The sequence below is a fragment of the Hipposideros armiger genome, unplaced genomic scaffold, assembly GCF_001890085.2.
Source record: "Hipposideros armiger isolate ML-2016 unplaced genomic scaffold, ASM189008v1 scaffold_316, whole genome shotgun sequence".
Classification (NCBI taxonomy): domain Eukaryota; kingdom Metazoa; phylum Chordata; class Mammalia; order Chiroptera; family Hipposideridae; genus Hipposideros; species Hipposideros armiger.
In genome coordinates this window covers 273,863-299,496 of record NW_017731666.1, presented here as the reverse complement: position 1 = coordinate 299,496, position 25,634 = coordinate 273,863, and the positions used below count along the sequence as shown (strand labels likewise).

General features: G+C 55.9%; 1 protein-coding gene across 11 annotated transcripts in view; it reads left to right on the top strand.

The window, feature by feature from the left end:
- Window positions 1-25,634, top strand: part of CAMTA1 (calmodulin binding transcription activator 1) — an 833,165-nt gene that overhangs the window by 626,966 nt on the left and 180,565 nt on the right. The window lies entirely within an intron of this gene.

Below are 25,634 nucleotides of genomic sequence, written 5' to 3'. Positions count from 1 at the left end.
CAGGCGGCCAGGCTCGGTCACGGCTGCCGTTCCCCCCGGCATCGTCTGTAAGCCGTGCTGGGTGGGGAGGAAGACAAAGTCACAGGCCGTGCCGAGGCTGTCCCTTAGGCTCCCAGAAACCAGTCCAGCTTCCCTCCTCGCAGTGGCCCCCACTTCCTGACAGGGCCCGGCTCAGCGCAGCCGCTTGGGCCTGCGGCCATCAGAAGCCGGAGGAGGCCCGCCCCCTTGCAGGGTGGCCGTGCACGAAATGCTCACCCCGTCCTCCTGGCAACACTGCCCCCTCCCTGCACACGTGACCCACCCAGGCCTCTCCACGTCCCCTCCCCTGAGCCTGGCCCTCCTGTGTGCTGCTTGGCCTCTGTGGCCACACGAGGCTTCGGTGTCAGGATTTGGGGCAGAAACGGAATGAACGTCCGGAAACCAAAGGAAGTATTCCAAGTGCTTCAAGTGTGTGGGGGGGGGTGGGCGAGTCCCAGGCGAATGAGAGTCCTGAGCCAGCGTCCCTGAGGAGGGCAGGTAGCCCACAGCTGGCAGCCCGGTCCCGGAGGCTCCAAGCTAGGCTTGCCAAGGTGAGGTTGGTGGCCTAGGCCTCCCAACGTGCGCGCGCGCACGTGCGCACACACACACACACACACACACACACACACACACACACACACTTACTCACACACACTCACACACACACTCGCACATGCACACACACTCATTCACTCACGCACACCCACCCGCTCACATTCACATGCTGATGACACACACTCACTGTCTTTCACATTCACTCGCACATCCTGGCATGCTCCCCTCACTGTCACACTCACGCATACTCACACTCACTGCCTGTCACCTGCTCTTGCACTCACGCTCACACACATACTCACCCTCTCACAGTCACACTCACATGCATGACACCCCGCGCTGTCCCAAGCTCTCAGGCTCGCTGCTCAGGCTCCAGGGCTCCGCCTCTGCTTGGCCCCTCTGGCCCCCCACTTTGGGGGCGCTGGGGTCTCCGTGTGAGGGTGCCGGCAGCTTACAGGGCAGAGGCGGGGGCGCAAGCCCAGCCCTGGGTCTGTCGAAACCATGTGCTCCTCCAAGCAGCACTTAGCTCCACTTCCCTTTTCTCTCTCCTCTGGCGCCTGGAAAACCCCAAACATTCCCAGGAGGAAAAGCAGGCCTGTTATTACCTTGTGGGCTCAGAACACTGCATCGCAGTAATTGAAAGTGGCTTGACTCAAATTGCATTTTGCTGGGAGCCGTGAGTGGGAGTGTGCGAGGGAGGAAGGGAGGAAGGTGGGGGTGGGAGAGCCGGCACTGAACAGGCACGAAGTTCTGGGCCCCAGAGGCAGGGACCCGTCCCCCGAGGTCTCCCTGGGGCTGCCACACCCAGAGACGGGCAGCACATTGATACACACCCACAAAGCACATCCAAGCTCCGAGTAGGCAGGTGTACCACCACCTGCGCCAACCTCCTAACAAGCTTCACCCTAGGATGGGACTGTATCATCTCCCCAGCTGGTCACACACTGGCACCTCTGCCTGGCACACGGCAGCCATTCAGTGCCTGTTTGTTGACTGAATGCTGATTTGTGCCTCAGGGCCTTTGCTCGCACGGTTCCCTCTCTCACACGTTCCTTCAGCAGCAAATCTTAACAATACCCGCGAGGTTTATTGAGCAGTCTCTGTGTTCCAGACAGGGACCTGAGCACTTTACTTATTATCTCGTAAGACCTGTCCAGCACCCGTCGGAGGTGGGGAGCAGTGTCATCGCCACACGCAGAGCAGAGCCCCTCATGTAAGAGGAAGTGAATTCGTGTCTGACTCAGCTCTGAGGCTGGGCAGGCCCCCCCAGGTCACTGTGCTAGGCCCATCGCTTCCCCAGACACCCTTGCAAACCCCTGTCCTGGCCGTGGTGACCCCCTGGCGAACACCCGTGGCAGGGTTCTCCATCAGAAGAGGCATTCGAGAATCCTCCGGACACTGGGATACGGGGCCGGCGTGGTGTGGACAAGCCTCCTCAACATGTGTGCCTTTGATTTGCGGTTAGTCCCTGGAGTTGTCTTGAAGATCCATAATTAAGGAGAGTGGCAGAGGGGGCGTGGATTGAAGTGGTGGGGAGCGCTGCTGTAGTGTGTCTGTGCATCTCCAAGCCGGGCTTGCCACGAAACTCAGGGTCCCCATGTCATCTGTGTATCCCACACCCCACTCATGGCAACCGCTCAGAAGGTATTTGTTGAATGGAATGAATGAATGAAGAAGGAAGGAGTCCCAGGACAAAGGAGAGAGTGTGAGTGTCACGGGACACCCCGCCCTATAGCCCTGGAGGAAAGACAGGAAATTGTTACATTCCGGGGACCTCCAGGTCCCTTATCTCCATCCGGACTTCTGCAGTGAGTACGGGTCAGCAGAGTGCCAAGACCAGGAGCTAAATGGGTGGGACGGAGCCTGGCCATCCTACCCCTCCCGCCAAACCCCCTCTGCCCCCACCTGGCCGGCAGCTCTCAGTGACAGTGGTGACAGCCTGGCCTCCCTGCCCCAAGTCCCCTGTGGGTCCCTCTCTGGCAGGAGGGCAGGAGAGTGGACCCTGGAACGAGACTTGTCCCTAGGGGCACAAACCCAGCGAGCACGGGGCTGCCACCACCATTTAGTGATACACCCGTGTCTCTGGCGAGGACACACTTTGCTTCCTCCATCACTTTTTTCAATTTAAACCTTCTTACAAAGACATGTCCCATCACACAGAATGGTGGAGCGTTTTTTCCCCTCTTCTACTGTGTTCCATCCTCAAGCTAAACATACAGCTGGAAGGTGAACAGATGGCACCTGGCCAGATGACAGCCAATGCCCCCACCAGGGCCGGTGTCGCTTGGGGACGGGGAGACACCAGGATTCAGGGTAACGACCAAACATTGTGACACCGGGTTGATTTCTGAACTGCCGGCCGCAGCGGACTTATTAGCCCACAGACACTTGTGCTGTTTTTTTCTCCTGCTGGTTACTCTATTTCTGGATTATTGTCCATAAGTTTCAGAATGGCCTGGAATCCCTGTGCGGTTTATAAATTAGGGCCATACTCTGGGCGCACCCAGCAGTGCTGATATATTTCAGGTGGTGTCAGAGTTTCCATTACAAACCCCATATCTCAGAGGTTTATAACTCAGCCATAAACGCGTGCCAAGGCCCGAGACTTGGACGGTCCAGGCACCTGCCTGGGTCCCTTCCAGGGCTCCAGGAGGGGACAGGGGCAGGAAGAGGGTCGCACCTGGAGTCGCCCTCCAGCCAGCCAAAGAGCTTCCCATGCCACACGGCTGCCCATGAGGACTTGTCACGAGTTAGCGAGGCCAGGATACATTTGGGGGAGACGCGGGTCGCCACTGGGGAAGAAGCCGCCCTGCCCACAAGTCCCCCGGGCCCACAATCTCTGACTGTTACTCTTAAGTCATCCTGCCCCAAACTGTGCCTCCTCCAGGCCATCTGGGTGTCCTTTGGGCAAGCCTGCTGACCAGGGACAAGACAGATCTCTTTCAGACCCCGCCTCTCCCTGGGGAGTGTTCCTGCGCCTGGTATGACAGTAGGTGAACCAACGCTCCCCGTTTCCATTCACGAGCTGCTGACAGAGTCACCGCTTTAAGGGAGTGGAGGAATGAAGACCAACGTTCCCAGGCCCCAGGAGCTTGTAAAGGAAATGTCAGTGCCGCCCCCCGCGCCCCCCCCAGAACTGATTGGATGGGTCTGGGCTGTTTTGTTGTGAAGTCCCCACGTGACCACCAGGCTGGTGTCAAAAGGGCACAGCCCTGGAGTCAGACTCCAAAAGGCTGGGGGTGTTCCTGGGTCCCCGTCTGTCCCCAGAACCTTCCTGTCACTGGGGCTCCTGGGCATTTGGAACCTGGGCCGAGACTGTGGGGCCAGCTGCTCTCCTGGCCCCTGAGCCTCCCCTCTGCAGAGAAAGCACCTTCTAAACCTTCTCCTGGGAGCCCCAGGGACAGCGCCGGCCAGAGGGGAGGTGGATACGAGGAGCCACACTGCTTTCCTCGTTTCTTCCAAGGCTTCCGGGGTTTCTGACCCAGACTCGGGAATCCTGGGCTCGCCTGGGTCAGCGGAACCCCACCCCAGTGTTGCCCAGCTCAGAGCTGAGGCCCGTCCTCAGGGGGCGCCTGCTGCCGACCCCCAGCAGTGAGGGTGACTGCAATATGGCAGCATGACCAGTGGCCTTGGAAGCTGAGTGGCTGACGAGACAGATATTTATTTCTCACTCCGATCATAGTGGCTGCAGTGGCCCAGCCCAGGCGCGGAGAGGCGGGGTCGGGTCTGCTCCATGTGCCTCACTCAGGCCCTGGTCTGAGTGGTGGCTTATGGGGGGCTCACGTCTGCCCCCATTACATTGGCCAGAGCGAGTCACTCGCCAGGGTCAGCATCTGTGGCACGCACAACAGAGAGAGTGACGTTTGACAACAGAAAGTTACTGTCTCAGTCCTGGAGGTGGTGAGGCCAAGGCCAGGGTCAAGGTGATGGCGGGGTTGGTCCCCTGAGGCTGTGAGGAGGAAGCTGTCCCCGTGTCGCTCCTGCTCTTGGAGGTTCACTCAAACTTCGCGTTTCTTGGCTGGTAGAGGGATCGCCTCTGCCTTCGTCTTTACTTGGCCTCCCCCTGTGGGCACCTGTGTCCAAATCCCCCTTTTTATAAGGACACGAGTCGTGTTGGATCAGCGCCCACCCTCCTCCAGTGTGACCTCATGTAAACTCAACCTATGACACTGGCAAGGACCCTGTTTCCAAGCAAGGCCATGCTATGGGCTGCATGTTGGTGTCCCCCCAGATTCACATGTTAAAACCCCACGCCCCAATGTGATGGTACTTGGAGGGGGACCTCTGGGGGGTCGTTAGGGTTAGATGGGATTAGTGTCCTTGTGAGACAGGAGGAGACACAGGCCTCTCTCTCTCGGCCGCGTGAGGACACCACGGCTGCCAACCAGGTCGAGGCTCCTCCCCCGAACCCAACCTGCCGACACCCCGATCTCAAGTGTCCAGCATCCAGAACCATGAGAAATAAATGTCTGTGGTTTAAGCCCCCAGTCTGTGGGATTTGTTACAGCAGCTCGAGCTGACTGAGACAGTCACATTCTGAGGTACTGGGGACTTCAACATGTGGATTTGGGGGCACAAATCACCCCAGAACAGCATCCAAGTGAGGAGGGCTCCTCCCGTGACCCATCTGGCTCAGTCACCATGCCCGGGGACCTCTTCCCAGCCAGCCCCCCCCCGCCATCCCAGAGGGAGACGCTGCGCAGTGCCGGGGACCACCGCCCCCTCGGGAGCCGGGCAGCCCCAGCAGATACAAGCGCTGTTCTCTTGCTGATCCCGTCAGCCTTGAGCACCTACTATGTGCAGGGGACCTTGGGGACGCGTCAGAGAGTCCTCAGTGCTGGGAAGGGCTGGAGGGTGGCCTCCTGGGAAGACTACAGGACAAGTGAGATTTGTCCTCAGGGAAAAGAAGACACCCTTGGCTTAGAAACAGCTGTTTGGGGGTCACAGGTAGTCAGGCCCCTAGTGGGCAGAGAGCTGTCACCAGAGACGGGGGCTGAGAATGGACAGGAGGAGGGGAGCCATCCTCGCGCGGGGGCACCCCAGGTGCAGATCCGACAGCTGTGAGTCCTAGGGTGTCTGAGGCTGTTTCAAGCGGACGCGCTCTTTATGAGTGCAGAGCACACCAGCTGAGATCTATGACTGACATTCAAGACATCTGCTGTTTTCTGCTTCGAGAGCCCAGATGGGTCCTTGCAGGCTCCCTCCACCTGAGATCACATGCCTTTACTGGCATCACTCAAGGGCACTTTCACCTGCTCTGGCAATTCCTTGCTCTTGTGACCTTGGGGAGGGCTCCTTAAGATGTGAGAAAGGCCGTACTGAGCAGCGTCTCAAGCACAGACTATGGTACCAGACTGCCCAAGTCTCTAGGTGCTGCCGCCCTCCAGCTGTGTGGCTTTGGGTGAGTCACTTAATCTCTCTGTGCCCCTGTGTCCTGCCGGGGTTACATATGTGAGTCCTGGGCACAGAGCTCGGCACCCCTCTCCGGGGCTTAGTCGGGTGGGGCTCAGCCGGGGGTGGCGGCCCTGGGTTTAAGCCCTGTCCAGGGCTCTGCACATCGGGCGGCCCCTTAGCAGGGGGGACTTCTCCCATGTGCCGCTCCCCCCCACGCCAGCTCATCTTGAAGTGAGAGACACCAGAGGGTGAAAGGTGAGCGCCACCGGCCTCCCAAGTAACCCTTCCCTCCACTCCCACTCAGCAGACACACCTGACTTCACTTGGCCGAGAATCGGCAGGTCTCTCAAATGACCCCGGCTTTTCTTTTGTCTCTCCTTGAGACTTGACAGGTGCGGAGGGCAGCAGGTCAGAGGAGCACCGGTTCCAAACAAGACGGGCTGCCAGTCCCGGCCTCTGAGTGGAGCAGCCCGTGCGGAGGGTCGTGGAGCCTGGTGGCTCAGACCCAGGGGCCAGGGTGCTTCGCTTTGGCCCCTGTCCTGCGTCACATCCTCCCCAGGGGAGCCTCCCACGTCAGAGAGCCCTGGGCCAGCACAGGACACCCCTCTCCCTTCCTGTCCACCCAGGGACCAGGAATGCCTGTCGCTTTGCCAACTCGGCCACTGAACACAGAGTTACAGGCTCCACCACAGAGGGGTTTTGTCTGGAACTTAAAACACTTGCTCAAATTAATGACCAAAAATGTCAGATGTGTCCACAGCTAATTATTCATTAGATGCTTAATTAGTGTGGGATGATCATGACATTTTAATGTTATTAATTTTTATACTGTAATAGGAATTAAATTGTTCTGCTGTCCTGAAGCCTCCTGCTGGAGTCGTGCTGTGGAATTGGGGGCTGGGATGAGGTAGGGGACATGGGGTGGACAGTGGCATCCAGGCAGCTCACTGGCCGGCATCCAGAGCCCACTCGCCCCTCCTCCAGCCCATGTGAAGCTTCCTCCAGGCTACAGTGCAGCCTCTTCCAAGCTGGACCCTTCAGATGGCCGGGCTGACAGTAGGAGCAGCTGGAGCAGGGGAAACGGTAGACCAGATGGCTTGCCAGTGCTCCTCCTGTGCCCCCCACTCCCCCACCCCAAGGTGGGAGGGACTCCAGGGCACACGAACAGAGAAGGGAGCAAAGCTGACCCACCCCAAGGGGCAGCAGAGGGTCACCCCACTGTCACACACCTGCTCCCACCCCCCACCACCCAGAGAAAGGGGCCCACTTAAAGGAGATAGTGCATATTTTCAGACAAATGAAAGGAAGCCCCGTCTGCTGGCAAACCGAGTCCTGTGTGGGGCACTTAGTGGTCTCTTTGTGTAAAGGACTTAGCTCCGTCATTAGGCTGTAATTCTGAACCCATCCCATGTTTATAATTCCTACAGTACAGAACAGTAAGAAGCTATTTGAAATCACATGAAATACCACCATCCAGATATAATAACTCTTATTACTTTTAGTGTGTGAACTTCCAAGCAATTTTTAGGCATATAACTGTAGATGGACTTTTGTTAAAATAGGCTCATATTACATAGTGCTATCTTGTAACCTGCTTTCTTCCTCACTAAATAACATCTCTATAGATCTGTGGGACCCTTTATAGTGGCTACATTATATTCCATTCTACAAATGCACCGTTAACTTACTCACCAGTCATGGTAGTTGGCCATTCGATGATTTGTAATTGTTCACCGTTCATCACCAGGGCTGCTCTGATGATGCTTTTCATGTTGGTCTGGTTATGCCCGCGGGATAAATCCCTAGACATGGAGTTCTTGGGTCACAGAGGACTTCTTCATAGCAGGAAAAGCTTTGAGCCCACTGATGCCTGTGACTTGGCCAAGTGTTTTAATCTCCTTGAAGTTGTTCCCCGCCTGTGAAATGGGTATAATAATATTGTTCTTCCGAGGTGTGGTGAGGATGGCAAGACCCGGCACAGAGCCTGGCACTCCATCCGTGCTGCTGTAGTTGTCAGCGCCTTTTCTGCAGTCGTCACGTGCTAACTCTGTTTACAAAGCACTTCAGTGTGTATTACCTCTCCAATCTTATTATTTCAAAGGGAAGAACAAGTCAAAACAGCTTGACTAAACTCCTGGGTGGGTGACTCCAGTTGAGCTGGTAGGGAGAGGGGGTGATAGCTGGAGTTTGTCCTTGAACCTTCACGGTCAGAGCTTCCTGAGACCACTGGCACACACTCCCATATACTGTGTCTCGCCACCACCACGACCCCAATCAGAGAGAAATATGGTGTCCGTTTAGTCTTGGGACCTACTTTCTGATGATGAGACCCAGCCCTAAACGTACAGGGCAGTCCAAGCAGAGGTTTGCGCTGAGATTCTGTGAAAATCCTGCTGTGGGAGGTGGCAGTCCTCCCCGGTGGCCTGGGAGACACCCCCTCTCCCTGCACCCAGCTCTGAGTGCCCGCGACTCTGATCTGACCCAGGGCCCACTTCTGAGGTCAAGCCTTTTGCTTACAAACTCAGGTGATCTGCAGAGCGTGGCCTGGAGAAAGGGGCCGGGAGCACAGAAAGCTTCTCTCCTTGGGGTGCGTGGGGGCTTACAGGGGCGATGACAAGGCACTCGGGCAGCTTCAGGAGTTGGTTGGATCTAGGAAGGTGTGTCAGGGACGGGACCCTATCAGCAACTCCCAGAGCCAGTTGCCGACTGTCTTTCTTATGCAATTTGAAAAAACTCCCTGGTAAAATGAAGCTGGCAGGGCCCCCGGGCTCCCGCAGCCGCTCCACAGGTGCTGCTGAACCTCCCAGAGGCGGAGCCACCCTCCTCTGCTCTCCGTGGGCCTCTTCATCCTGAGCCTGACCCTCATTTATGCCAACCTCACTGGGTGCCCAAGTGACAGCCCCAGGGCTGGGTGATGAGGTGCCAGGGCAGAGGGGCCGTGTAGGTGAAGGACATGCTGTGGAAATCAGCCGACGAGAAAAGCAGGGGCTGGGCAGCCTGGTGGGCGGGGGGCCTGGTCCCTCTCACCTGCCTTCAGGGAGATGTGCCTTCCCCCCAGAGCTGGCTCTGGAGAAGGGGCCAGGCTGAGCCCGCTTGGTGAGGACTGCGTGTCTTACGGCATTGTTTAGTTGCCTCGTTCTGAAATGGAAAGCGCCCCTCTCTCACTGTGGCCATCTGTCTAGAAGCCAAATGTGACAAAAACTCACGAGAGCCCACATCCTGTGGGTCGAGGGAGCCTAGTGAAGACTAATCTCGCTTCTGAGGTCGAACTTGGCAAGACCCCCCCTTTCCCCCGACCCAGGCGTTCTGTGGTGCCTGCTGCCTCCAGCAGCTGTGCGTGTGGAGGGCAGGGCGGCGCCCTGGGCTAGAGCCAGGAGCAGAGCCCTCCCAGGGAGAGCAAGGCAGTCCCCAAGGCAGCCTCCTGCCCTCCCCCTGCCCACCTGCCACTGCAGACAGCCTGCTCCAGATGAGGAGGGAGAAGGAAGAAAGTGTTCATGTGCGATTGAAGTGGAGATAGTAAACAGATGCTCTAATTAGAAGTCTTCTCAACTCGTCAAAAGCTCATTTACAAAGTGAGATGCCAGAGGTGTCCTGGTGCCGGGGAGCTCTGTGCTGCTGCGGAGGTGGGGAGGAGCCTCACCTGTCTCCTTGTGGCCTCGGCAGATGGGCAGTGGCTCGAAGAGGCAGGAGGGGCGGCCAGGGCCTTCGCCAGGCCTCAGGAAGGGCAGCTCCCTTTCGCGGCACTTCTGCAGGAGGAGGGAGAGGAGGGGGGGGCAGTGGGCCACCACCCCGGCCTCCTGGCGGCAGGAGCTCCACGCACCTGGAGCCCTCGTGAGCAGGGCCAGCCGGCACCCTGGTCAAGGGGATCCTGGGAGCTGGAGGCACAGCTCCCACCAGCTTCGTGACTCTCCCCTGAATGTTCCTCAGCCAGGGACCTTCCTTGTTCCCAACTCACTGTACATCAACCTGGACCCCCTGGGCACCACTGCCAGTACCTGGGCACCGAGGCTTGGATCTCTGTCTCCAGCCTCGAGTCGCCCCTGAGCTGCAGACCTCACATCCAGACCCCTGCTGGACTCCCCCAGGCAGCCCCAGACCCTCCACTCTGAGACGCCCTCCCCCCACCTGCTGCCCCCTCTCCTTCCTGTCTCAGCCCCGCCTGGATGACTCAGCCCTGTCAGTTCTACCCCCAACATTCCCCAGTGCTCCCCACCTCTCTGCCCAGGAGCCTCACCCTCCCCGGCTTCCCCACCTCTCCCTTGGGTGTTGTCATCATCTCCTGCCCTCTCGGGGACCTGGGTCCTCCTTCACTGCTCCACAGCGCCCTCAGTGGTGATCTTTCCAAATTATGTCACTTCAGGTCATTCCCCACTCAGAAGTCTTCAAAGACCCCTTGTCCTATAGGAGAAAAGGCATCCCACACACAGAGCTCCCCCAGCCCTCTGTGGAGCCCCCCGCCCCTGCCAGCAACCCCAACTCTCTCTCCAGGAACACCAGGCTTTGGGCTCACAGACCCGCCCTGTGGTTCTCTGGTGGCACCAGAATGGCTCTCAGGTGCAGCCCACCCCTCCCCGGGCTTGGACCACCCATGTCCTCCTCTTCTTCCTCCTCCTTTTTCCAGAAACCTCTCAAAACCGAGCGTCCCCTCTGGGCAGGCACCCTGCGCCTGGCCCTCGCAGGCTCCCATGGGCCTGCAGTCGGCTGCATCAGAGCACTCAGGACGTGAGTGAAAGTGCGCGGTCCTGGGCCCATGGCAGTCCTGGGGGATCAGAACCCCTGCGGGCGGAGCCCGGAAGCGGCCTTTCAGATCCCCCCACTCTGAAGCTCAGAAACCACCGTCCTGTGCTGTCGGCTGGAGGTGAATCCGTGTAAATTACAGCCAGGATGGCGTCTTGTCTTCTGTTTTCAGAGTCACAAAAGGTCATGTGTTTGTTTTGAACATTCTTTGAGGGGTTATTCTCTCGTGCATTGTTAAACTCTTCATCTGCGTTAAATCATGCACAGTTGACCCTTGACCAATGGGGGGTGGGGGGTTAGGGGCACCAGCACCCCATAAAGTAAAAAATCTGAGTATAACTTTTGACTCCCCCAAACTAAATTACTAATAACCTACTGTTGACCAGAAAGAAGCCTTACTGATCATATAAAGAGTCGATTAACTTATATTTTGAATGTTGTATGTATTACATACGTTCTTACATTTCATTCTTATAATAATGTAAGAAAAGAAAATGGTATTAAGAAAACATAAAGAGAAACTACATTTACAGTGTTTATTGAACAAAGTCTACATGTAAGTAGACCTGTGCTGCTTAAGAGGCAATTTTAAGTTTCCAAACAACCCCAGGAAGAAGAGATGTTGTTATCGCTACTTGACAGGTAAGGAGACTGAGTCATTGAGAGACTGAGTGACTTGCCTGAATTTACAGCTAGTAGGTGGTAGAGCTGGGATTCGAACCCAAGCAGTCTAGTTCCAACTCTGAGCTCTTAACCACTCTGGACTCCCTCCCAGTGCCTGGGATGTAGTAGATGATGGATGGATGGAAGGAAGAGAGGGAGGGAGGGAGGGAGGGAGGGAGGGAGGAAGGAAGGAAGGAACGGAAGGCCACTTGCTTAAATGAAGGAACATACTTTGGGTTTAGAAACATGCTCGGCTCTGGCGTCAGGCCTGGGGCTCTGAGCCAAAGCATCATCACTCCCCCACAAGATGGCTGTTTTAGAGGCGAACGGGGAAGCAGACCCCTTGCTAGCTGAGGACACCTCAGTCCCCACCAGTGTCGTTTGCCTGCCCATCACGCCACCTGAGGACAGTGAGATGCTGAGGGTCTCTAGCCACTTTAGAACCTGGCCCTGGCCCTCAGCCACACAACAGTCCAATCAAGGAAAGTTCCAGCAAAAGCGTGCCCTGTGTTCAGAGGGAGTCAGCTGGTGCCTGTGGCACACCTTGAGCAGATGCAGGCTGACAGTGACCTCGTCCTCCGGGAACTCTGCTCTGTCAAGCTCTGCTCACTCAGTGCCTAGAGCGAGCTGGGCGGGACCTAATTCCTGGCCAAATGGACTAGCTTGGAGCTGAGAGTTATTTAATTAGCGGCCAGGCACTGGGGCGAGGCCCTCAGAAGTTCCGAGTGTAAGCTTCTCGGCAGGGACGTTGTATATTGGGTTCCACTCTCCCTGAGCCGTCAGCCTCCAGTGTCACAGGGCCCACGTGGATCTAGTTGAAAGGGACACTTCTCCTGCAGTGAAAGAGAAGCACATGGGGACGAGTGACCTGCCCACTGGCCTCTCTGGGGCAGCTGCCCAAGAGGACAGCAGGTGGGGCGCACTGGCTGCTGAGGGTGGCCCCCACCCCGGCCGGCCCGGGCTCCCTCGCTGAGGACCCAAAGAGCCACCCAGCCCCCTGCCTCTTACTGCAGAATGTGGAAGGAGGACATCGGTGTCGAGCCCTCTATAAAGGCCCTGGCACCGTCCGTACTCCAGTCCCCGGGTGCCTCTGGTACCTAGAGCATCGTGGCTTGTATCCAGGTCAGCCTCCCCTGAGCGTGCCTGAAAAGTCCCCTCCGGACAGACAGGTGTGTGCGTATACACATCACCGTCCCGATGATGATGGCTGCCTGGCTGGTACTTCCTATCCGTGGTTCCCGAACGCTTGTCATCAGTCCAGTGCCGTTTGCAATGAAGTTCTTATCAGTGCAGGGAGAAACGAGAGAAATACGAATAATGGGGTGAGCATGTCGTAAGCTAAATATTCATTTTTAGAGGATGATCTTTTCTATGGCCGTGACCTTCCTGCTCTTTTTATGCTTAAAACCCCCTTCCTCTTATGAAAGCATGGTGACAGTAGGTAGGGTGATTGTGTTTTAATGCCTTATTTAGCATAATTAAAAGGCAATATTCCTGTCAGTTCTCTCATCTTTAATTGAAAATTTTCATTGAGATCATTATAGGCTCATATACAGTTGTAAAAAATAATACAGAGAGACCCCACATACCCTTTGCTTAGTTCTCTCCCATGGTACCATTTTGCAGAACGCTGGTACAAGATAACGACCAGATTACTGGCATTGATACAGTCCCCCGTCTTACTCAGCGTTCCCGGTTTCCCTTGTTCTTACTTGCGTGCACGTGTGTATGTGTCTAGTTCTGCACCGTTTTCTCACATGTACCTTTATATCCAACACCACCCTCGAGATATTGACTGGAGATTCTCCCACGTTGTTGTGTGAAGCAGTAGCTCTCTCCTTGTCATGGCTAAGCAGTGTTCCGTGGTGGGGAGGTACCAGCGTTTAACTGTTCACCCGCTGAAGAACATCTGGGTGCTTCCAGTTTGGGGGTTACAGACAAAGCTGCTGCGAACATCATGTGCAGGATTTTATGTGAACATCTATCTATTTCTCTAGAATATCTGGCCAAGAGTGCAGCTGCTGGGTCATGTGGTAGCTGCGTGCTTACCTTTATGAGCTGAGCTGCCGGACTGTCCTCAGAGTGGCTGCACCACCTGCGTCCTCCCAGCAGTGGGTGAGGGCCTGTTTCTCCACTTCCACTTCCTCACGTTTGATGTTGTCACTGTGTTTTATTTGAGCCATTCTGATAGGTGTGCAGTAATGTCTCATTATGGTTTTAATTTACATTTCTCTAAAGCTGATGGTGGAGAACATTTTTTATGTGGATATCATCTTCAGTGAAATATCTGTGCACGTCTCTTGCCCGCTTTCGAGTTGGGTTGCTTCAACTGTTGAATTTTGTGTGTCTTTATATATTCTCGATACTAGTCCTTTGCAGGATATGTGGTTTGCAGATATTTTCTCCTGGTCTGTAACTTGCCTTTTCATTCTTTTCAAATAAGCGTTTGCAGAATAAGTTTTTAACTTTGATGAGGTCCCGTTTATCCGTTTTCCCTTTATGAGTCATGCTTTTGATATCCAGTCTACAAAGTCATTACCTAGCCCTCGGTCCCAAATATTTTCTCCTGTGTTTTTTTCCTAAAAATGTTATAGTTTTCCTTTTTACATTTAAATCTATGGTCCATTCCTGGTTAATTTTTTGTATAAGATGTGAGGTTTAGGTCAAGGTTTATTTTGGGGGGCCTATGGGTGTCCAAAGTCTCCACAACTGTTTGTTGAAAAGATTATCCTTCCTCCATTTAATTGCTTTTGCACTTGGGTCAAAAGTCAGTTGGACACATTTGTGTGGGGCTCTTTCCAGCGTCTGTATTGTGTCCCATTGGTCCCTGTGTCTGATCCCCTACAGCACTGCACTGTCCTGATTGCTGTAGGTACACACAGTTAGCCATCAGCATCGGGTAGAGAGGTTCCTCCTACCTTATTCCTCTTTGTCGAGGTTGTTTTGGCTACTCAAGGGCCCGTGCCTTTCCCTGTAGATTATAGAATACATTTGTTCATAACTATTGAAAACGTTGCTCTGATTTTGTTAGGAATTGCATTAAACCTGTAGATAAATCTAGAGAGGATTGGCATGTCCACTGTGCTGAGTCGTCCAGTCCATGAACAAGCTATGTCTCTTCATTTATTAACTCTTCTTTGGTTTCCATGATCAGCATTTTGTGATTTTCAGCATATGGATCGTGTACACGTTTTTGTGAAGTGGATGCTTAAGAATTTAATTTTCCTTGGAGCTATTGTACATAGTATGGTGTTTTTAATTTCAGTGTCCACGTGTGTATTATTAGTATACAGAATTGCAATAGCTTTTCTGTGTGGATCTTGTATCCTGTGACTTTAATGCATTCACTTATTGCTGTAGGAGATTTACTGTGTAGATTCCTTGGGATTTTCTATGTCGACAATCGTGTCATCTGCAAATAAGGACGGACTGTTTTATTTCCTCCTGGCTGATCTCTGTGCCTGTTTTTTTTTTTTTTCTTGCTGTGTTGCATGAGACCTCTGTGGGTTATTGTGCATCACGTAAGAGCTGTGAAAGCAAGCATCCTTATGTAGGGGAAGCGTTGCATCCATTAAATATTATGTCAGCCACAGGCTTTTTTGTAGACACTTTTTATCAAGTTGAGATCATTTCTACTCCTAACTTGCCGAGAGTGCCTTCACTTGTGAAACTTCGCCGTCCCTCAAATCTGACACTTGGACTCACCCCACACAGAGCTTCGTCTCACAGCCATTCTCCCATTTGGCCTTCAAGGGTCCACAGTGGCAGGAAAGGGGCCCAGGGCGCTCAGCTCGGGGTTTTGACTCGAAATCCTATCTTCTGCCTGCTCGTTCCACTCCCCTCTGTGGAGGCCCCTCGTCCATGCCAAGCTGCCAGCCAGAGTCAGGGACAGGAGGGGCCACTCGCCCCTTCACGGATTCACTCAGTCTTTCATTCGACAAGCCCCGAGCCCTCTAGGCCAGGCCCTGTGTCTAACACACAAGCTCCATGGCCCCTCCGCTGTGTCCCCATCCCATTGTGTGTGGTTATCTGCCTCCCTTCCCCTTGGGGCTGCCCAGGGCTGTGGCTTGATGTCTTCTAAGCCACCGTTTTGTTTTTCCAGGAAGCGTGTGTCCCGAACAGCCCCACCCCTCTCTTGGCTGCCCTGCACCCCAGGGGAAGCAGCCAGCTGGCCCTCGGCCCCCACTGTATTGTCCCCTCCTGTGCCCGAGCCTCCAGCCTGTGGCAGGCAGAGGACAGACCAGCCTCCTCCTCATGTCATCGTCCCAGCTCCAGCCCTGACGCTGGAAGCTTCTGCAGAGCCGCGAGCTGCCTAACTCCCCACGGCCACAGGACGATAGACTATTGATGTTCTTCTCTCTTTTTTCTTTTAATCAAGGGAACAATTTCTCTATATGCAAATCTCCTCAATAATAATAATAATATTACTATCAGTGTGGCCTCAGGCAGAATCTGGCTGGATTGAAGAGCAGCCGAGTTTATGGTTTTCGGCATAACGGCCCTGAGCAGCATCGTCCCGGGCTCCCGGGAGCACCGGGAGGCTCATTTTCCCTTGAACCGTCGCAGCCAGGAAGACGGTCGCAGGCGTCAGGAGCTCCCTAGCTGTTACGTTCTCACTGGCATGTCTGAGCAGTCGCCCACCTCCCCGCTGCCTGCACTGCCTCTGTCCCGCTCAGGCCAGGGCCAAGGTTGGAATACCCTGACCAGCAGGCAGCCGGGAGCCAGGCCCTCTCTCCATGAGCTTTTTTTGGACACCTAACTGAGGGCCAATTACTGCCCAGGCTAGGCTGGCAGAGGCAGGGGTGGCGGGGGCTGCTCACAGTCTGAAAACGGAGGCCCGCAGGACAGAGCAGGGTGTGCGGCTGTGACCACAAGACCAGGGCCTGTGGGAGCCGCCCACCCAGACTTGGGGGGCTCGCAGGACCAGGACCAGGGTGAGGCGGGTGAAGCACTCGCCTCAGGCACAAAATTTAAGGGGGCACCAAAAACTCAGTAGTCCAGCCAACTAGTAATGTCTTAAATACAATATTTTTAAAACTCAAAATTAATGTAAAAACTCCCTGATGAACAAAATATCGAAAATTTTAATGCAGCCAGGAAGCCTATGACTTCCCAGAGAAGGGACGTCTTCACCACAGAATAGAGGACAAGCGGGACCAAGGAGGCGCAGGGAAGGGGCTGCAGGCAGAAGCAGGAGGAGCCCAGGTCCTGCTGCCCACCCTGCCCCTGCCGGCTCGGTGGCCCAGAGCCACATTCACACAGGGCAAGGACGAGAAGGGGAACGTGCAGGCGGTCCCCCGGGAGTCCCTGCCTGTCCGACCTGGGGCCTGAAACAGCCGAGTCCTTGAGTTTCCACCCCAGGGGCAGCCCTGTGGGAACTGGACCCACCCTGTTTCCTTGGTGTACCCCTTCCCTGCACCCTGTACCCACGTGATGGAGCGGCCCCAAGCCCCCTCGCCCCCAGCAGGAGCCTGCCCTGAATCGGAAGGGCCTGCCGAAGGCTCGATGTCATGACACCTGTGCTGGGAGCAATGCCGTGCAGCCTAGTAAAGTCACAGGTGACCTGGCTTTGTCCAGCATGGACGTGGCACAGGCGTGGTCAGAAATGTGGGGAAGGACTGATGGTGGAGGGACCCGCTGCCCCCGTCAGCACCCCAACACACACCCTCACAGTCGCTCATATTCCTCACTCTCTCCTTGAGAACTTATTTATGCTACAGAAATGAATTGGCGAGCATTACGAAGGATGCCTTCCTCCCCAGTGGTTTCATTAATATAGATGCTCTTAACGTAAGAAGGGAAGTTCCTGCTCACAGTCATGGAGTGGGGCCGAGTTAGCCAGTCTGCCTCATTTAAGCTAAAAATAAATAGAACGGGACGGGATAGGGTGGGGTGGGGTGGGATAGGATAGGACAATAAAATAAAACACCTGACTCACAGTGTTCCAGCTAGAGGAGGGGCGGTCCCACTGAGCACCTGCGGTGCCACTCACCTTCTTGGCCCGCCCACTGTATTTCTCACTGTGGATGACCTAGCACATGTGGATGTCGGTCTGCCCTTTGTTTCTCACGTGGGGAGACGGCTCAGAGAGGGTCACACAGACTGTGTGAAGCCCTGTCTCCAGTGCTCCCTGGCTATGTGGCTATGTGGCTGCACACAAGTTGCCTAACTTTCCTGAGTGTCAGTCTCACCTTCCATGATGGAGTTTACCCCGTTAGGGCAGACGTGGACTAAAGGGGACCATGCCTGGGAAATGCCCCGTCCGGGGCCCAGCGCAGGGTCTGTGCTCACACACGGAAGCTTCTAGGCTCTCTCCAAACCCATTACCCGTCTCAGAGCCCTCTCTCTCTGCGGGTCCCATTGGAAAGCTGCAATGATTGGGAGGGGAACCCTCAGGGGTCACGCTGGGTGGGCAAGAGTCTCTGGCGATAGAGGAATCAGGGTTCAGTTAAGGGAGAGGGTCTTTACTTGCGAGCCCACAGCTGGCTGTGGTTCTCAGGACTCACAAAGTTCAGCCTGTGCTTGTCTGTCCTGGCCACTCTCCCCAGCCCCCCCCCTTTTTTAATGAAAATGGCCTGCGATTGGGACAAACAGCCACCCTAATACTCCAGATACGGCTCCCAGAGGATGGGGATGCTTTGCAGAGAAAACCGGCCAGGGTCTCCGCCCTCCCTGGCTTCCCTTTGGAGCTGAGGATGGTGTGTATGGAGTTGTGGGCAGAGAGGGGCTTGTGCCGGGTCACTCTGACCTTGGACGTGCCTCCACCTGCCTCTCCATGTGGCGGGGGGGGGCTTGGTCTTGATCAACCCTGAACTTCCTGCATGAGCCGGGGTGCAGCAGCCCTCCCCTCTGCCCCTTTGTGGAGATGTGGAGAAGGGGTGCGTTATGCATAGGATTCCAGACAGGATCATAGCAGCCCATCCTGGCCTCTGCCAACCCCGTTTAGACACAGTCAACTCACCTAATCAATACAGCACCCTTCAAGGCAAGTGCCGTTATTGTAACCCCGTCTTACAGGTGAGCAGCTTGGAGCACAGAGAGCTTAAGTAACTCACCTAAGGTCACACAGCGAGTGAGCGGAAGAGCTGGGATTTGACCTGAGCAGTCAGGCCCAGAGCCTGTGTTCCTCGCTGCCCTGTGATACGTCCTCTGTGCAAAGGTTACAGACATTCACTTATGGGTCCCACTGGCCTGGACGTAAATCCCAGATCAGCTCCTTATGAGCTATTGGCCTTGGACAAGGAATCTCAATTTCTGTGTCTGTAAAATGGGGGAAACGGTCCCTCCTCCATAAAGATGGTTGTTTTTTTAATGGAGTGGCATAAGGTAAAGCCCAGCACATAGCAGGTGTTTAATAAAATGCAGCTGGGATTAGTATGGGCCCCAGAACTGAGGTCCTCAGGGGCCACATTCTGGGAACGTGCCCAGAACAGGTTGGACATGGAGTCCGGAGCACAGGGGACATCGCATCGCCCAGCACACCCACTCCCGGTATGCTCCCCTCCTGCCCCCTGGGAGCTGAATCAGGCCTCTTCTGGCCCAGGCGAGGTGGGCAGGTGGACTCTGCTGGGCCAGGTGGGCTCCTCAGCCCGGCCCGGCCCCTGTCCGCTGGCAGCCGCCGCCTGCAAAGACTCAGGCACGCGTGGCTCAGCCCGCACGCAGCCGGCTGGGCCTCTCGGCGCCACGGGCCCACCTCCTCCTCTGCCCGTCCCGATGCAGACTGAACCAGAGCTTCATGAAAAGAACCAAGGCTAATAATTTAAGGAGTAATTTGTTATTAGTGTGGCAGTGATGCGTTGAGCTGACCGAAGTGGCTTTCAGCAGATTATTACTAAATATTAAGTCTATTGATTCGATTCAGAGTGGCGCTGGGGTCGGTCCCTAGCAGCTAAGGATGCACGTTTTCCCATGATTTATGGAAACCAGCTCACTCCATGGAGCTCTGTGGCCTCACAAATGTCCCCGTTCAACGTAAGCCAGGTGCACTCCCAACAACACTCAGAGGCACGATACCCATGAGAGTCCCAGAAGTTACGGAGTTGCCCAGGCCACGCAGCTGGCAAATGGCAGTGCCAGGATGCAAGCCCGGGCCTGTCTCTGCCACTCTGAGGCTGTGTGCCAGGCACCCAATGGGACCCTTAAATGCGCGTTATTATTTCCTCCCCTGAGAATAGAACATGGACTTTTTTATTCACTAAAGTAACCCCAACACAGTCTAAACTCTTAATAGGTTCAATAACTATTAAGATGGGAGGAAGGAAGGGAGGAAGAGAAAACGGAAGGAAGGAAGCTGGAGGGAGGGAGGGAGGGAGAAAAGCTCTGGTCAAGCTCCCAGCCCACTGCTGTGCTATCAGATAACAAACTCATAGTTTTGAACTTGATGCTACTGTGTGTCTTCCAAAGTTACAAAGGCTATTCTTCAGCCTCTCCAGGCTCACGCCCCTCGTCTGTAAAAGGGGGCGGGTAATCACAGCTCCTACCTCGCAGAGTCGCTGGAACGGCTGAGTGCGTCAACACACACCGACATCCCCAGCGCAGTGCAGGCATTGAGTCAGCCATCATTATGCTGCAAATCTGCTCAGAAGCTAAGGTTCCAGGGGCCCCGGGAGAGGGACCGCAGGTCCAGGCAGGAGAGGCGCTGGGTTCCACCAGAGCTCCAGAGCAGAGCAGGCTGGGGCGGGCATACCCAGGTCCCCTGAACGGGGGCTCTGAGGGGAGGGGCCTCCTCAGGCCTGGTCCCAGGACACAGGCTGAATCCGGGCTCTCTCTGCCTCTCTGTTCCTGAAAGTTCTGAAGCGGAGCTGCCTCTGAGAGCAAAGGGCTCCTTGGAGCAGCGTCGCAGGACAAGCAAAGCACTTCCACGCCGCGCCTGTGGTCCACGGGGCCCCTGACGGGGTGGGTCACCCTGTTCCACCTGTCTGAGCATCCATCCAGGGCAGCCACAGATCATGTGGGCTGGACGTTGGCTTCAGAGCGGGTAAAAGTTATTTTATTTTCAATCCACCTATAGAATGCCCCCAACTGCTGGCATTCTTTTGGCTTCAAAGGATGCTAGTGTTTTAGATGTCTGGCGCCATGACAGAAATGCTAGCAAAAGAGGGAGAGAGGACGAAATGAGCAGAGGAAAGGGGGTCAGTGACATCAGGAGTGGGGGCTCCGGGGCCCTCACCCAGCTGCTGCGGCGGCCAGCTGACGGGGAGCCCTGCCTCTGGGTCCCCTCAGGCGGCAGGGGCAGAGGTCTCCTTCCCGTGTGGCTGCAGACTCTTCGTGGAGGGGTCCTCTTGCCACTAGTGACCCCCACAGCACAAGATAGACCAACACCCCCTCCAGCCCATCTTCTCAGCTTCCTTCCAGGCCCCTTGCCTGGTCAGCAGGTTGACCAGTGGGGGGTTCAGAGCTGCACATGCGTCGGGTGTGGCTACCTCCCTTCTCGTTGGGGCTCTGGAAGGCAGCGCCATCTCCCCAAGCAGCCCGGCCGGACTGGCTCACTGACTAGAGAGTGAACGAGGAACGAGTGGACGTGTGAGCCGTGTTGGAGAGGAAAGAGCAGAATGACAGGGGAGAGAGGACCAGTGGGGGCGGTGCGGCGCACGAGGGGTGAAGCTCACCCCAAGGCCCGGGAGCCCTCAGGGGCTGGCCGGGCAGAGGGGTTGCATCTGGGACTCAGGGTATAGATGGGAAGATAATAAGCACCTTGGTTTTCCCGCCAAATTCTGAACCTGTTGACAGAAACAAAAGAGGAAGGCAGATGGAGGTGAACACACGGCTTATTCCTGACAGAGCTGTTCTGCCCGGGTGTGTGGTGGTAATGGGACAGGCCCAGGTATGAGAGAGTAATGGGACAGGCCAGGCGCGGGGCGGGAATGGGACAGGCCAGGCGCGGGCAGCTTTGGGCTTTGGACGCGGGCCCCCAGACTCAGCAGGGACTTCTCTAGCCTGCTCCTGGGTGTCCCCAGCCTCCCTCCAGGGCAGGCCCTAGGCTGGGCTGCAGCAGGATGAGAGCAGGCTGGCTGTGCCGTCTGCAGGGAGGGGAGGTGGGGGCTGAGCCTCACTCTCCTCCTCTATAGCTTCCTTCCCAAAGAAGGAAGCCTGAGGAGGAGAGTGAGGGCCCCCCAGAAGGCATGCAGAGGTGGCAGGAACAGCTGGAGGGGAAGCCGGAGATGGAGAGGGTGTGAACAGAGCGGGGACACGCTGGGACCCCCGGACTTTTCCAGCTGAAGGAGAAGTGAGAAAATGGTCAGCTCCACCTGAAGCCAGGGGAGGGGCATTTCCAGAGGCTACGTGGCCGAGCCTGAAGGACCCTAAGAGAGCTAGGTCTACAGCCTGTGCCCACCCCCCATCTCCCTCGGAGCCCGGGGACCCCTCATCCACGCATCTCCCCTCACCCCACCCTCCTGCAGCCTCTATCTGCCAATACAAAGCCATACATCTTGGTGTGTGACAAATCACTTTTTAATTGCCTCAAGGAAGAAATCCATTAGTCTTTCCTTTACGTGAGAATCATCATAATACTCGCAGAGCCCGAGCTGGCTGGAGGCCGAGGCTGGGGCCGCGGGGCTATTTTTAGCTTGCACCAAGATCCAGCTCGGAACATTCATTTCAGAGAGGGAGGAATTAAATCCTCACTGACACCCCAGTGCCTTCTCTGCCCACGTCAGGAGAGCCTGCTTGCTACAGACCCGGGAGGGGAGGCCGCCGACGAAGAGAAGCGGCTTAAAATGGCGTATTAATTGTCCAAATAAATTTGTGTCACGTTTCAAGCAAAATCCATTTCCCCTTAAACAAGTTCCAGTCACCAGCCTCCTAAGCAGCTAAGCGGACCTGAGGCATAGCCCTGTGGGGTGCCGCTGCCTCTCCCCACCCCCTCTGCACCCCCCACTGGGGACAGACACCTTCCATCTTCATTCTGCGCCTGTCCCCTCTGCAGCATCAGACTCTGGCTGCAAAGTGTCAGCAACTGGACAGTCGCCGCAGAGAGAAGCTGAACCCCCCGCCGGGCCTCCACCCTCCTCCTCCCTGAGGCCCCGAAGGCCACAGGTGGGCCTGGCAGGGGTCCTCCGCTTTAGAGAGAAGTCAGCAGAAAGCATTATTTATGGCTGTCCTGGGGAGGCCTCAGGGACCCACCATTACAAAGGGGTCTGCCTTCCATTTGGAAAAAATGAAGGACATGAGAAAAAGAGGGAGGGAGACAGAAAGAAAATGAAAGAAAGAGGGCGGTGAGGAGAGGAAAGGAAATTCTATCCAAGAAGGGGGAACCAAGTGACAGGGTGGTGGCTGGGACCCCAGGTCAGCCCCTCACTCAGGCCTTGGAGACACCTAAGCTGCTGCCAGTCCATGCCAGGGGTGAGGGCTGTGTCCAAAGGAGCTGCAGGAATTTCAGTGAATGAACGAATGATGTCTCTGGTGACGCTGGGCTCTGATTGGCTGGCACATGTCTTCTAACATCAGGCTCCCCTGGCAAAGAGCCCCTCTAAAGACTAGAGTCACCAGGAGTGTGCCCCCCTGTCACAGCCCAGTCTTTTCTTTACGAAAGCTTGCTGGTGTGCCAGGGCAGGCTGGTTTTTACATCGGGGTGTGTGGGCTCAGGGCCTCAAACCCTCATCCTGAAGTAGGGACCTGAGGGGCTCTGGGGGTGGCCGGTTACCCACGAGAGGGGGGCAAAGCTGCTGTGCCCGAGCGCTTCCTGGGCACAGGTCCAGGAAATGCATCGCCATTTGCAAGTTGGAGAAATCCACGGGTTGTGTTATTGATGCAAACAAACCAGGCCAAAGACAGTGCTGGAGAGCCGTGGCAGGTTAGATAGCCAGCCTCCTCAGGCCAACCCCTCCCATGGTCACAGCTCGGGGTCACAGAAGGTGACGCCCCAGCCAGCCACTGATTCTTTGACACCCACGGGCAGCATTCAAAGAGGCGTCTACCCCACGAGGACCCGGGCACTGCCCAGGGGTGCGGCAGCGGCATGGCTCAGCGGGCAGCTCTCTCACGCTCTGGTCATTATTTGCAAGGTCGGAACAAAGTGCACACTCTACACTAACTTCTGCTCCTGCAGAAGCGTGCCCAGTTAGGTCCCACCTGATGCTGAGAACCTTACCTGTAAACCCTTTATTTATACACTTGACCTGTAACAGCCTCCGCCTGGTATTAAACTAAACGCTGACAGAGGCAGAGGTGGGCTGAGCACCCCTCCCCCCAGCTTCCAGCCCCCACGAGGCCTGTGTAAGAAGTGACAGGGCTCATAACCCCCTGCCCCCACCACACGCACACACACGCGCGCGCACACGACGGCTCCCAGGGCCAGGTAGTGGAGATTCTCATGCAAAATAAATTCACCACATTTTCCTTAAAAAGTAACCGCCTCTGGAGGTGGCATCAAGGCCCCTGAGTTCGCTGGGATCTGCTGGCTCCTGGCCTTGGCCTGGGCTCTGCCTCACCCTGTCAGGAGCCACCACGTGTCCTAGGAAAGGCAGGTGGAGACCCCAGAATTAGGGTGGGGTTTTACTGAGGTTGGCCAGGCCTTGGGAGGGGCTCTGGGCACTGTTCCCAGAGGGCAAAGCTGCTGGGGGCAGGGCCCGGACACAGGCGGTCTCTGTGGGGCACCAGAGCGCGCGCGCGCGCGCGTGTGTGTGTGTGTGTGTGTGTGTGTGTGTGTGTGTGTGTGCGTGCGTGTGTGTCTCGGGCCGGTGCTCACGCCTCCTGGAATTCTGGGCATCCACAGAAGTTCTTTCTAAATAGCAGGTCAGCTCAAGGCCTTTGAGCCCTGAGTGCTGCCTGTCGGCCTGCATGGTCAAACCCTATTTCCATGAAGGTCCCCTGAGCTACTTCTAGGAACCCTGAGCGAACGTCAGGGTCTCCTTTACCCCAGGCCTAGCTCCCCAGCTCTCCTCACCCCTCCACTGCCTGCTTAGTCCATCCGGGTCCCTCTGCTCCCTCAGACACTGCCTCCTCCAGGAAGCTTCCCTGGACCACGTCTGGTCGTCTGGTCAGGTGGCACTAGGTCCCTGACCACCCTCCCTCTGCAGCTTCACCCTTGGGAGGAGGCCCCTTATCCAGCCAGGTAGTCGGTGACATTCAAGGACAGGCAGGGGGTGACATTCAGCAGCAGCTGCAGCGGGCGGCTCCTCCCCGCAGCTGACAAACGCAGTATAGAGAGTGGGAGGCATATGGCCTAACCAGGAGGGACGCATTGCCCGTCGGTTTACACGGCGAAGCATGATTAAGGAGATGGGGCAATGGGGCTATCTGTGAAGAGGACGCCCTGTGATCCTTTGTCAGGTGGCAGGTCCCAGCCCGCAGAGCTCCCATTCCAGCAGTCACCACCCCCACCTGGTGAAGGGCGCTTTAAGCCCTAACTCCCCTGGCCTCTCACCCCCTTGGCCTCAGCCTCCTCAGAGAGGGGCCCACAGACACACAGAGTCCCACCAGCTCCCTCAGGCCGGATGGGCTCAGAGAAGCGCCTCCCTGGCAGCACGCAGCACCGCCCCGGCCACAGAAATCGCAACAGCCTTTTCCTAAAGGTGTCTGCGTGTGCCAGGACTGCACTTAGGCTCTCCTGCCCACGCCCGGCTTCCACCAGCGGGACCGGGTCAGGGGCCAGGCCTCAGGGCCCGGTGGATGGAGGGCTGAGCCCCTGAGGCCATCTCCCAGGAGCCCGCCTCGGGCACATCGGGGTGCGCTGGCCTGCAGCCCAGTTTCCCAGGAGGGGCCCCTCTCTGCTGAAGGGCATCAGGACAGGGGGGCTAGAGCAGTGTTTCCCTCTCAGCTGCTCAGCCCATCCCCGCTGGTGAATCTCTCCCCTTAAAACGATTTTAAATCCTTTAGTCCCAGACAAATAGACACATTCTCCAGACCCTTGAAAGAAATGAAATTTTAATTTGGGATGACTTTATTCAGCAAATGCCCCCAAACCATGCACTTTTCAAAGGGAAACTCCAGGTTCAGTGGTGCCTTTTGGGAATCGAGGAAAGACGTTTTTTTCTCTCTCTCTTTTTTTTTTCCCCAGCTCAAACTGAGAAGGGAAAACCTCTTCCTCTCAGAGAGATCTTTTCCTATTTTCTTCTATTTTAGGGGGAAAAAAAAAAACCTTCCTCCTTTTTTGGTATCACTGCTCTGGCTTTTCTCCCTCCATCCATCTGTCAGTAGATCCGGCCTTGTACGTGTGTTTTGATCAGAGGCAGATTTTCTATGAGATGAGTGACACCGAGGCTTCCAGGCCGTCGTTCGGACGTGTGGACGTGCAGTGGCGTGCTGGTAAATGGCCAACACTTGGC